The sequence below is a fragment of the Ascaphus truei genome, chromosome 4 (assembly GCF_040206685.1).
Source record: "Ascaphus truei isolate aAscTru1 chromosome 4, aAscTru1.hap1, whole genome shotgun sequence".
Classification (NCBI taxonomy): domain Eukaryota; kingdom Metazoa; phylum Chordata; class Amphibia; order Anura; family Ascaphidae; genus Ascaphus; species Ascaphus truei.
The window spans coordinates 114,256,456-114,267,848 of record NC_134486.1 but is presented as its reverse complement, the minus strand read 5'-3'; the positions used below and the strand labels follow the sequence as shown (position 1 = coordinate 114,267,848).

Sequence of the window (11,393 nt, the reverse complement as noted above, 5' to 3'; positions counted from 1 at the left end):
TTGGAAATAGAATATGGATATGGTTTTTCAAATGGTCTCACAACACCCCTTAGGACCAATGAGATTTTTAATGTTCCATTGGAAATTCTATTACCTATGACTATGGATCTGAATATAATAGAGTCTAATTTATTTATGTGGACATTTATTGTCTATGTGACATTATTTATATACAGCTCAACCCCGTTATAACGCGATCCGTTACAATGCGAATCAGCTTATAACGCGATGCAAGCGGTGGCTCCCAATTTTTGTAATTATAAATACTTTACAACACGATTATTGGTGTCTTAAATACTTTATTGTACAATGCATACAATTGTACATTATTTCTAACGTGATCCGCTTATAACGCAATGGGATTCTTTGGACCCAAAGCACAGCGTTATAAGGGGATTGAGCTGTACTTATATACTTTCTGATATCTAAATTCTCATTTATAAAATGGTCCACAAGAACTTGAATTGATTTCCTATATTAATCTCACATTGATCCTGGTGGGGATGAATTTTGATTGTTACAGCTGCTGTATGGTTATGTGTTTGTGTTCTTATAGTAATATAGTTTATATTCATTTAGTATTATTGTCCTTTATGAATTTGGTCATTCCTGTGTCCAGTGCCTATGTTTTAGGAGGTATAACTTAACTTATAACATTTGTTTTTAAGTAGACAGCACTCAATGAAATAAACAAGGAAAAACATAGCTACACAGGTGGTGCAACGGGAACAAGGGAGGGCCCTCCACCTTCCAAACACCAATAATAAACAAAATAATTCCCAGCACACCAGAACAAAAAAAACAGATATCTGCAATGAATATTTAATGTGAAAGCATATAATATAAAAATGTACAAAATGAAAGATGTGAGAAAAAACCGTACGCCAACTGCTGAATAGCATCTAAGGGAAAGGGGTGTAAAATGGAGGATGTGGCTAGGGGTAGGCGGGGGAGTGAAAACAATGGTAGAGAAATGTAACGCTGTGCTCACCACAAACAAGGCTGGACCCCGGTACTGAGGTGGGAATGGGTATAAATGCCACCCACAGCCACAGGGGCACATCTGGAGAGTGGATGGTCGAGGTAACCGGGTCGGGATTGGAGATGTAAGAATAGTCTTGATACTTGCCGAGGTCAGATGTTGGAGCCAGTGGGATCGTAGTAGTCTGGGTGCCATGGTCAGGGTTGGAGAGATGTGGAAGGTCAGAGGTAAGCCAGGGTCAGTAAGCCAGAGGTGCGGAGTCCAAGGGTCAAGCCGGGTCAGTACACAGAAAGGCAACAAGACAAGACAAGATGAGGCAAGGCAAGACAAGGAACAGGATGTGATGAACACATGGGTACCAGGAACTGTGCTCAGCCAAAGTGTCAGTGGCACAGCTGAGCATATATGGGGAAGAGCGACCAATGAAGCAGGGGGGAGGAACGGAGGTGCGGCCTCTGCGGAGGCAGGGATAGGCAGAAGATGCAGGAGACAGGTGGGTGTGATGAGATGAGTAGGAGGCTTGACACGTAGCTGGGGAACGGTGCACAGGCATCATGTGTGCACATCGCGCAACGCCAACACGCGATGCATCAGGGGGTGGGGCCAGTCCCTGTGACGTCAGATGACGTCCTTTGTGTGCGCACGCATGCTGTGTGATCCGCGGTGCTGCGTGAGCCTGAAGGTAAGGAGGGAGCATGGCGCGAGGGACGCTCTCCCCGATTCCTTACAGGAAATAGGTGAGAAGGGGGGGGAAGAGAGGTAAACAGAAACACTGAGGAGAATAAAACAATAGGTAAGTAGAGGGGGGCGACGTATCGGGCTCACGATATGACAGGAACACTGGAAAACTGCTGTCTGCTGTGTTGAGACTCAACTATCATACTCATTTGAGCTTTACTTCTTATCTAGCAGCTCTGTGATTTGACCGCATGTTGATTGACGCTTTTTTGGGGCTTATCCCTTTATTCAGCTAGTTGAAGTCATTTTCTTGGTGGCTAAGATATAGGGAGAGGGAAGTACCTGTGGTCCTCTAGACTGTAGGGAACGGGCCAGAAGAAGAGGTTCATCCCCGATACGTTGCCCCTCTCTACTTATCTATTGTTTTATTCTCCTCAGTTTTTCTCTTGCAATCGTGTTACATCAAGCAACCTGACTTGTTGATGAAGTATGTGAATCCTTCACTTTTTTGGTGCGGTGTGAGGTCACCTTTAAAGGGAAAGAATTACATAGTACATCACCCAATCAGGCTTCTTCTTGACAATGTGATTGCTAAATTTTTGCCTGAGATGTAAATTTCAGTCAAAAATGTAGGGATCACATGTGACTTCCCAAGATACATATCTCCAATATTTTGGAATCAGATCCCGGATTTTTAACAATTCGCTCTTTTTTTTTTAGCGCCCAATCCATGGTTTTTGGTGGGGTCACGAATTTGACCTAAAATATCCGGGAAATGGATTTGGATTTTTCCACCCATCTCTAGTGACACTATTATTTATTTGATGCCAAGTCAACTTAAATACTTTGTTCCTTGTTTTAAAACGTTTACACAAGGAGAGACAGATATACGGGTTTAATATACACACTTTGCGAACTTTGCATTTTGTTCAGATGTTCTGAAACAAATTTCTGTCTTTAAAAAAAAAACTGGGCTCACTTTTTGGTTTGTAAACAAAAAACTTGCAAGCTTTTGCAAAAAAAAAAAGACATAAAAAATGAAAACATATTTTGGGCTTATTTTGAGGTTTTGTTAATCATTATTTAGAAATGCAAAAATGAAAAACGCTTAGAATCCATACATCAGTGAAAGTGCCCACTCTTAAGCTCAAAAATGCATTTCTATGTATGCTCCTTAATTTTGTCCAACTCCTTTACTACTTTGTCTTCCGTGACACCTGGCTTTTGTTTGTGACATATTAACATGACAACACCCGGATTGAGAATCACTGAGTTACAATATACGCCAAAGATCCTTCGATAGCTAAAAACACACAAAGAAAGGAATGTGACAGATTACTATTGAATCAAAGTCCATTGATTCACCTGACACTTATTTTTGTTAAACTGAAATACTTTTCAGTAAATAATCACAATACTGCTTGAAATGCAAACCTGCAGAAGATTCTGTAATGCAGTTGATCATAATTTTTCTGACATAACAATTTTGGATATCGTAGAGTCCACTGTATATATGTATTATACTTGGAAAGATCAAAGTTAGTAGTGTACCCACTGACTTATATACCTCCCAAAAAAGCTAATCTATATAACACGTGAAGAAGTATTGTACCGGTTAACACAACTGAGACACCTATGGAAATAATCTAATTTGAATAAGCAAAATATTCACTCCTCCTCTCCAGGAAAAAAAACCTTCTTTCGGGGTCTCGAATTCTGAGAAATTTCAATGAAACTAAATAATTTTGCTGACATTTTCACACAAAAAAATAGCAGTTTTGCACGATTTGCGTGGTCAAAATGTTGCACTTCTAGTGCTAAAAATCCCCATAGGTTAAATAAAAGCTGTAATTCAAACCTGACCCTGGCTACCTACAACTGCCAGACTCTCACCAGTGAAGCAGCACTGCAAGAATTGTAAGACAAGCTTAAAAATAAGAAATGGGATATAGTGGAGTATGGAAGTTCATCAAAAAGAGCAGCCACAATTATCAAATCAGTTGACAAAGACATACACGCTTCAAATTGTATCCAAGCACATAGACAATGAAGAGAAAGACTTAAGACAACTAAACAACAAAGGAAATAGCCAACTCGAGATCATTATGGGAGATTTAATTGAAAAAATCGGTACCCAAAAAGAAGTACGAAGCATGAGTTGGTAAGAGTGGTTATAGCAGACAGATTGGTAACATTTTCAGAATATTACAACTTTTACATCCAGAATTAATTCTGCAAGAAAAAATAAACATGGAATGGACCCAGTGGAATCAAGAAAGAAATTGACTATACTGTATCCTTGCTAACAAGAAACATGTCATTGAAGATTGCCCAGTCCTTAGCCGGTTTGCCAAGAGATTATCAGCAATTGGCTCGCTGCAAATTTCATCTTGAAGTGAAGATGGAAAGAAGCAAAAACTGGTACTTGGTCCCTTTGATATCATGCTCAGCAGTTCTTAACTTTTTATTTGTTCTGTTTCCCTATTTACATTAATATATATGAGGTATATGAAACTTAATACAATAGGTTTAAAACAAGGGTTATACAGAAGGTGGTGGCAATGCTTTGGAAGGATACAGTGTAAATCGGTGTAAATCAGTAGATTTTCACAAAAATTAAGGATCATTCAAATCATTGAGCATTACAACTGAGTCAGTACTGGTGCATATTTATGATAGAAAATAAATCCTACTAATACTAGAAGACTGATGAAGTAATTTATTGTGGCACTGTGATTCACTATGTGGGTGTTATTACTGTATAATCTATCAAAAGAAAGCCCAGAACACAAACAGTAGCAAGTTCCAGATATTGTAGAAAAGAAAAATCAAAATGTCACAGTTTGCCATGTACATTTATTAGTCAGAGATCATGGATATATGATTTTACCAAGGCTCAGATCCTTCTTAACTCTGGCATGTCACGAAAGCACAGAATGTCAGCCTGCCTGGCTACTGACCGGTCCAAGCTCCAGAGTACAGGTGTGCACATTTTTTTGCCCAAGACTGAATTCACTGTGAAAACATTTTTTCTCCACATTCTCGAATAGGAGTACCACTTATGTACTACATTTGCTGTGTTGCATCTATAAAAAAAAAGCCTACTTATATATTAAAATAGACTCCCAATCAAAATTGGGCAATTTAATAAAAGGTTTTGGTATAAAAGTTCAATCAAACTTTTTTAGAACATAGAAAAAAAAATACGAAGTAACATCTGTGTTTTCTCATTTCTGCTTTGAACAATGTAAGGCCATGCAGAAAACCCACAGACATTATTAGTTCTTCCATTTGAGGTATTTGTTGTCCAACAGTGCAAAGCATTGCTGCATATATTTGGTTGTATTACTGTGTATAAAAGTAATTTTTAATAGACGGTTCCTGGAATAAACAATATCATATAATTACAATTTATCAACCTTTTAATTGCATAAATATGCTTGTGACATCTAAGACTTAAAGCAGCAAAACATGTAGCACTGCGCAATAAAAAATAATAATATATGTATTACAGGATTGAAGCAGGGGTCTTCAGAGCTGCGTTATTGTCAGTAGTGAGCCAGCAACCATGAAATCATTTGGACACGATCCCAGAAGTCCCTCCTTTGCCGCCAGAGTTTTGACCTCCCGTTTCTGTGTATTGAAAAAAAAATGTTGTTTGTTCTAGCATTTCTCCTTCTCTAAGAATGCATTAATCCGATATCTTATCAATAACCTTGATAAATGCCAGTTTCACCACCTTTCTTCTAGTGTTTAGAAACACCCTGAGTTACATACTGTATGTCACTGCTATTATTTGTGTAATAATTATTATTTTGTACTGTTTTTTCTTTTAAATAACATACTGTGAACACCGATTCCATATCTGATATCACAGGCATTAATTAACTCTATAATTATGTTAATCTATTTAATAACAGATCTGTGCACAAGCAGTGCACTTGAACCTGACTGGACATGAATGAACCCAAGAGATACACACCAGGAAGACAAAAGCCTTGCTGATTTACAACTTTACAGAACAGTGACCTCCACTGGCCATCAGGAGGAGATATTAATTAGCTAACTCCACCAGTTCTACTGTAGCTCTTAAATGGTTTATTGCAATGACAAATAAATATCATTCTCATTAAAATGCAACATTGATTTTTAGAATCTGCCCATGCCAGCATTAATTAAAAAAAAAAAAAGGATCATGAAAGAGAGCAATGTCCATTTCATAATCATCACCTCAATGTTATTTGCCAGCCGCATTTATAATAAGGAATCGCGTGCAAGTGTTACTATAACCCAAGGCTTTACATAAACTAAATGTTCAGGTCATTGGGAAATAACAGGTATTTCCAGTTTTGCCTGTGTACCATTCTGCACGCACGCTAAGGTAACAATAATCTGAACCAGCCTAGAAGGGAGAGGTGAAACTTCCTAAACACTAGTTATAACACACTAGACATGTTCTTAATTAAGCTATTCACACAAATGTGATGGCTATGTGGGTGTTTAGTTGCGTGGATACTGATTAAATTGCTCAGCAAGTGCTGGTCTTCACATACACAAAATCAGTCAAATAGATTTCTACATTTTTTTTTATCAACATCACAGAAATGCTAAGTCCTTTTGTATCATAGACATCTACATCTATATTTGATGGCTCTTTGATGTTCACTTAGTAGGATCAGAGTACGAGACCTACAGCAATGGGCACAAAGAGGGCATAATGTAACAACTCAGCTGTGAAAAGTTTATCATATCGACCGACAGTTCCTACAATAAATAAATATATATATATGAAAAAAGAAGGAAAAAAACAGGCGCACACCTAGTGCATTAACGTAATAAAATATGTATTAAAGGAACATTAAATCAAACAAATGCCCACTCACAAGAGTACTGCAAATTTAAGCATTTATGAGATTGGCTCTCATAAGCCAGCAACACGGTCCTCTCGGTCCGACTCGAGGTAGCAGCGTCCTCCCGTGACCCTCCTTTGTGTATCCGGAAGTGGAAACCCTCCTATTGGGTGCTCGGTAAAAAGTGTCCCTCTGGGAACCAGTGATTGGAAATTCTCTATGCCGGTAGCAGGATCGTAGGAGACTCAGGAACTCACGTATCTCTTCCAGCAGCAGCAATGTTCATAGGCAAATGACGGCCACAATCAGACAACGCACTACGCATTTCGTCATCGATGATTCCCTGATGAAGTCATCCAATCACTGGTTCCCGGAGGGACACCTTTTGCCGAGCACCCAATAGGAGGGTTTACACTTCCGGGTACACGAAGGAGGGTCACGGGAGGACGCTGCTACCTCGAGTCGGACCGAGAGGACCGCGTTACTGGCTTATGAGAGCCAATCTCATAAATGCTTATATTTGCAGTACTCTTGTGAGTGGGTATTTGTTTGATTTAATGTTCCTTTAATACATATTTTATTACGCTAATGCACTAGGTGTGCGCCTGTTTTTTTCCTTCTTTTTTCACAGATTTGTTCAGGGATTGGTGATCCCATTGAAACGGGCTGCAACCACCTGGGAGCATTACATATTGGAACAGGACTCTGTTTTTTCAAAGGTTTTATTCATTTTTTCTGATATTTCATTTTTTATATTTTTTATATTTTTAATTAAAATGTTTTTATATTTTATATTCTTTTGATATATTAATAATTTTTCTTTTTTGAGAATACTAGTTCATATCATAATGTATTAGCTACCATCTTACCGCCCCACTAGGCATATCCACTTATATAGTTTACCTTTGAGTATGGCAACCCTCAGATCGTTCATCTTATGGCCAGAGTAAGAGAAATGTTCGCCAACATGACTGTCTCTTGTTCCGCGTGTGATGCTGTGGCGGTGCAGGGTGTTACTCAAAGGTAATCTTAAAACACCGAAAGAGAGACGGTTGCATGAATACAAATTTATGCAACTGTTCGGGACACTTAGCAGTGGCCTAAACAGAGATTGAAATTTTATGAGTCATTACTGACACAAGTGAACTCTCTTCCCATGAGCGCTATAGGCCATGTCTGTACATACTGTGCTACAGTATATGTATGCACACACAGCTGTCTCTCACACATACTTATACTCCTTGTTTTTCCATCCCTATACACCAATAGGGACCACATAGTATCCACACACACTTTTAGTTATGCTACTAACTCTCACATTTCCACACCCACCCACACCATTTATATCCGCTCCCACTCCACACACACCTTTTGTAAAGCACTGTATATACTGTGGGCTCTCCATTCATGTTAATTCACATTGATACACATACACACTCTTTCATCACTTGCTTTCAGGAACCTTTTGACACCTCCAGCCATAAAACACATCCACACCGGGGGAAGGACCAGCACAGATAACATTCCAATAGACACTGTTTATAGTATAGCTTTTTCTTGCTTCATTCATTGTAACTTTGCCGGTAGAAGAGATCAGTGTATCTCGAAAGCTCGCACAAATAAAAGCATTTCGTTAGCCACAGAACGGTATCATCTATTTATTTTTTGATTATATATATATATATATATATATATATATATATATATATATATATATATATGTATATGTATATGTAGAGGTATCAGTACCGTGTTAGCCGAGCTTCAATAATCAAAAAATGAATAGATGATACCGTTCTGTGGCTAACGAAATGCTTTTATTTGTGCGAGCTTTCGCGATACACTGATCTCTTCTTCCGGCGATGTTACAATGAATGAAGCAAGCAAAAGGTATACTTAAAAACAGTGTCTCTTGGAATGTTATCTGTGCTTGTCCTTCCCCCGAAGAAGAGATCAGTGTATCTCGAAAGCTCGCGCAAATAAAAGCATTTCGTTAGCCACAGAATGGTATCATCTATTTATTTTTTGATTATATATTTATATATACATACAATAAAACAATAGAAAATGTCCACAGCACTCCTAGGTTAGAAAAATATAAAGATACTTTCATTACATTGTAAGATACAAACAATAAATAATAAAGCGACGTTTCAAGTCAAGCAGCCCTTTCTCGAGCTTGACATATTTATTGTACCTTTTGGTGTGCCTACTTTTTTGACACACACACACATATATACATATACAGTTGTGTGAAAAAGAAAGTACACCCTCATTGAATTCTATGGTTTTACATATCAGGACATAATAACAATCATCTGTTCCTTAGCAGGTCTTAAAATTAGGCAAATATAACCTCAGATAAACAACAACACATGACATATTACACCGCGCCATTATTTATTAACAAAAATAAAGCCAACATGGAGAAGCTATGTGTGAAAAACAAAGAACATCCTTACTGCTTCCATAGGAATTAAAATGCTAAATAGCAGACAGGGGCTGCTAATCAAATGCCCTTGAATAATTGATCATCAGCAAGTGTGACCAGCTCTATAAAGCCACAGTTTTAGCAGTTGGGTGTCTGGAGCATTCAGGTATGTGTTAACACAATGCCAAAGAGGAAAGACATCAGCAACGAGCTTAGAGAAGCAATTGTTGCTGCCCATTAATCTGGGAAGGGTTATAAGGCCATATCCATACAATTTATAGTACATCATTCTACAGTGAGAAAGATTATTCAAAAGTGGAAAACATTCAAGACAATTACCAATCTTCCCAGGAGTAGACGTCCCAGCAAATTCACCCCAATGTCAGACCGTGCAATGCTCAGAGAAATTGCAAAAAAAAAAAACAAGATTTACATCTCAGACTCTACAGGCCTCAGTTAGCATGTTAAATGTTAAAGTTCATGACAGTACAATTAGAAAAAGACTGAACAAGTATGGTTTGTTTGGAAGGGTTGCAAGGAGAAAGCCTCTTCTCTCTAAAAAGAACATTGCAGCACAGGTTTGCAAAGTTGCATCTGAACAAACCAAAAGACTTCTGGAACAATGTCCTTTGGACAGACAAGACCAAAATGAGATGTTTGGCCATAATGCACAGCGACATGTTTGGTGAAAACCAAACCCAGCATATCAGCACAAACACCTCATACAGTACCAACTGTCAAGCACGTTGGTGGAGAGGTGATGATTTGGGCTTGTTTTTCAGCCACAGAACCTGGGAAACTTGCAGTCATTGAGTCGACCATGAACTCCTCTGTAAACCAAAGTATTCTAGAGTCAAATGTGAGGCCATCTGTCCGACAGCTAAAGCTTGGCCGAAATTGGGTCATGCAACAGGACAATGATCCCAAGCACAGCAGCAAATCTACACCAGAATGGCTGAAAAAGAAAAGAATCAAGGTGTTGCAATGGCCCAGTGTAACGATGCGCGGAACACGCCCCCTGCGGCGTGTTCCTTCCTTACCTGTTTACTTCTGATCGCCGCTCTCTAGCTGCGAGTCAAGATCCTGTGTCTTTAAGGATTCTGAAGCAAGCAACGCCATCTTGCTTTCTGGAAAACCCTGCCCTCTTCCTCCTGACAGGAAGTAAGCCTCTCTTTGACTTTCTCTCTGCTATTAGTCTTTTGCTACCAGCCCTGGTGCCTGCTAGTACTCATCGCATACTGCTCCTGCCTGGACCTCCTTGGGACCCTTACTTATCTCCTGTGGATTCCGGAAGACTGGGACAGTCACTCTTATACTACTGAGGTTAGTTTACCGTCGGGTAGTGTAGGTACCTGCTTAGTAGGGTTCACCTTGACGTGGTAGCAGGCTTATAATTCCTTGGCCAATGGATTAGACTAAGAACCCTTATGTTATGTTTAGTTTCGCTGCACCTTGCTGTTTCTGTCACTATGCCTTTAAGAAGTCTGGACGTTCTCCAAGAAGCAATCCTTCTCTGGATGTTACCTTGTGCTCTGGACTCCATGCCCATGTTCCATGTTCCATGTTCCTGGTTTCTGTTTCCAGACTCTTGTGCTGAAGCGTTGGCTTCCCGCAACCCCCGCGTTGGTGCCTGAGAACGCGCGCACTCCCGCTCTGCTGTCAGAGCATGCGCGCACATGCAGCTGGATCACTCGTGCCTCTGAGTAGGCATCGCACCTCCGGACGTGTCATGCATTCTCATGCGCGCGGCGTGGTCACGTGACTACGTGCACCGATCCCCAGCTGCGCGACAACTTACTCCCTTCGTATCCCCTGCGGCCTCCCCACCTCGCTAGCGGGTCCTTCCCCTTTTCCCTGCGCTTGTGAGGAGAGCACAAGCGTGACATTATGCTCAGCCCAAACAAACGGACCCACAGAGGTGGCCCCGCCTATCTCCATGTTCCATGCCATGTTCGTGTCCATGTTCCTAGTTCCTGAGGCCTGCTGCTAGCTCCATGCAGAGGCCCGTTCCTGTACCCCTGTAACGTTGGGAGATCCTATAGTCCCCCCAGTCTAGTAAGGATCGTTCGGAATACGATCCTGAAGGGGGGGATACTGTAAGGAATCGGGGAACACGCCCCCTGCGGCGTGCTCCCTCCTTACCTGCCGCATCTCAGTTCCCGCTCTCATTATAGAGCATGCATGCACCCGCGGTTCCCTACTCGTACCACGGAGCCCGGCCACCCCGGTTGCATCACGCATTCTCTCACGCGTGGCGCGTACACGTGATGGCGTGCGCCGCCCTCCAGCTGCGAGTCAACTTCATTCCCCCTTGTGGCGTATTGTCTACCCATGCCTAGTTTCTCTGATGTCTCTCTGTATGGCATGCGCCGTCCTCTAGCTGCGAGTCAAGATTCCCTGTTGATTCTCTGTGTGGCGGGCGCTGCCCTCTTGCCTAGTTTCCCTGATGTCT

The 11,393-nt window shown here is 40.6% G+C and overlaps 1 long non-coding RNA gene across 1 annotated transcript in view; it reads right to left on the bottom strand.

Moving 5' to 3' along the window:
* Window positions 1-4,970: 4,970 nt before the first annotated feature.
* Window positions 4,971-11,393, bottom strand: part of LOC142493047 (uncharacterized) — a 43,762-nt gene continuing 37,339 nt past the window's right edge. The window contains exons 2-3 of the long non-coding RNA XR_012800967.1: window positions 7,414-7,538; window positions 4,971-5,293 (exon numbers count right to left, since the gene is read on the bottom strand). This is a non-coding gene — a long non-coding RNA (uncharacterized LOC142493047). The remainder of the gene's footprint in view (window positions 5,294-7,413; window positions 7,539-11,393) is intronic.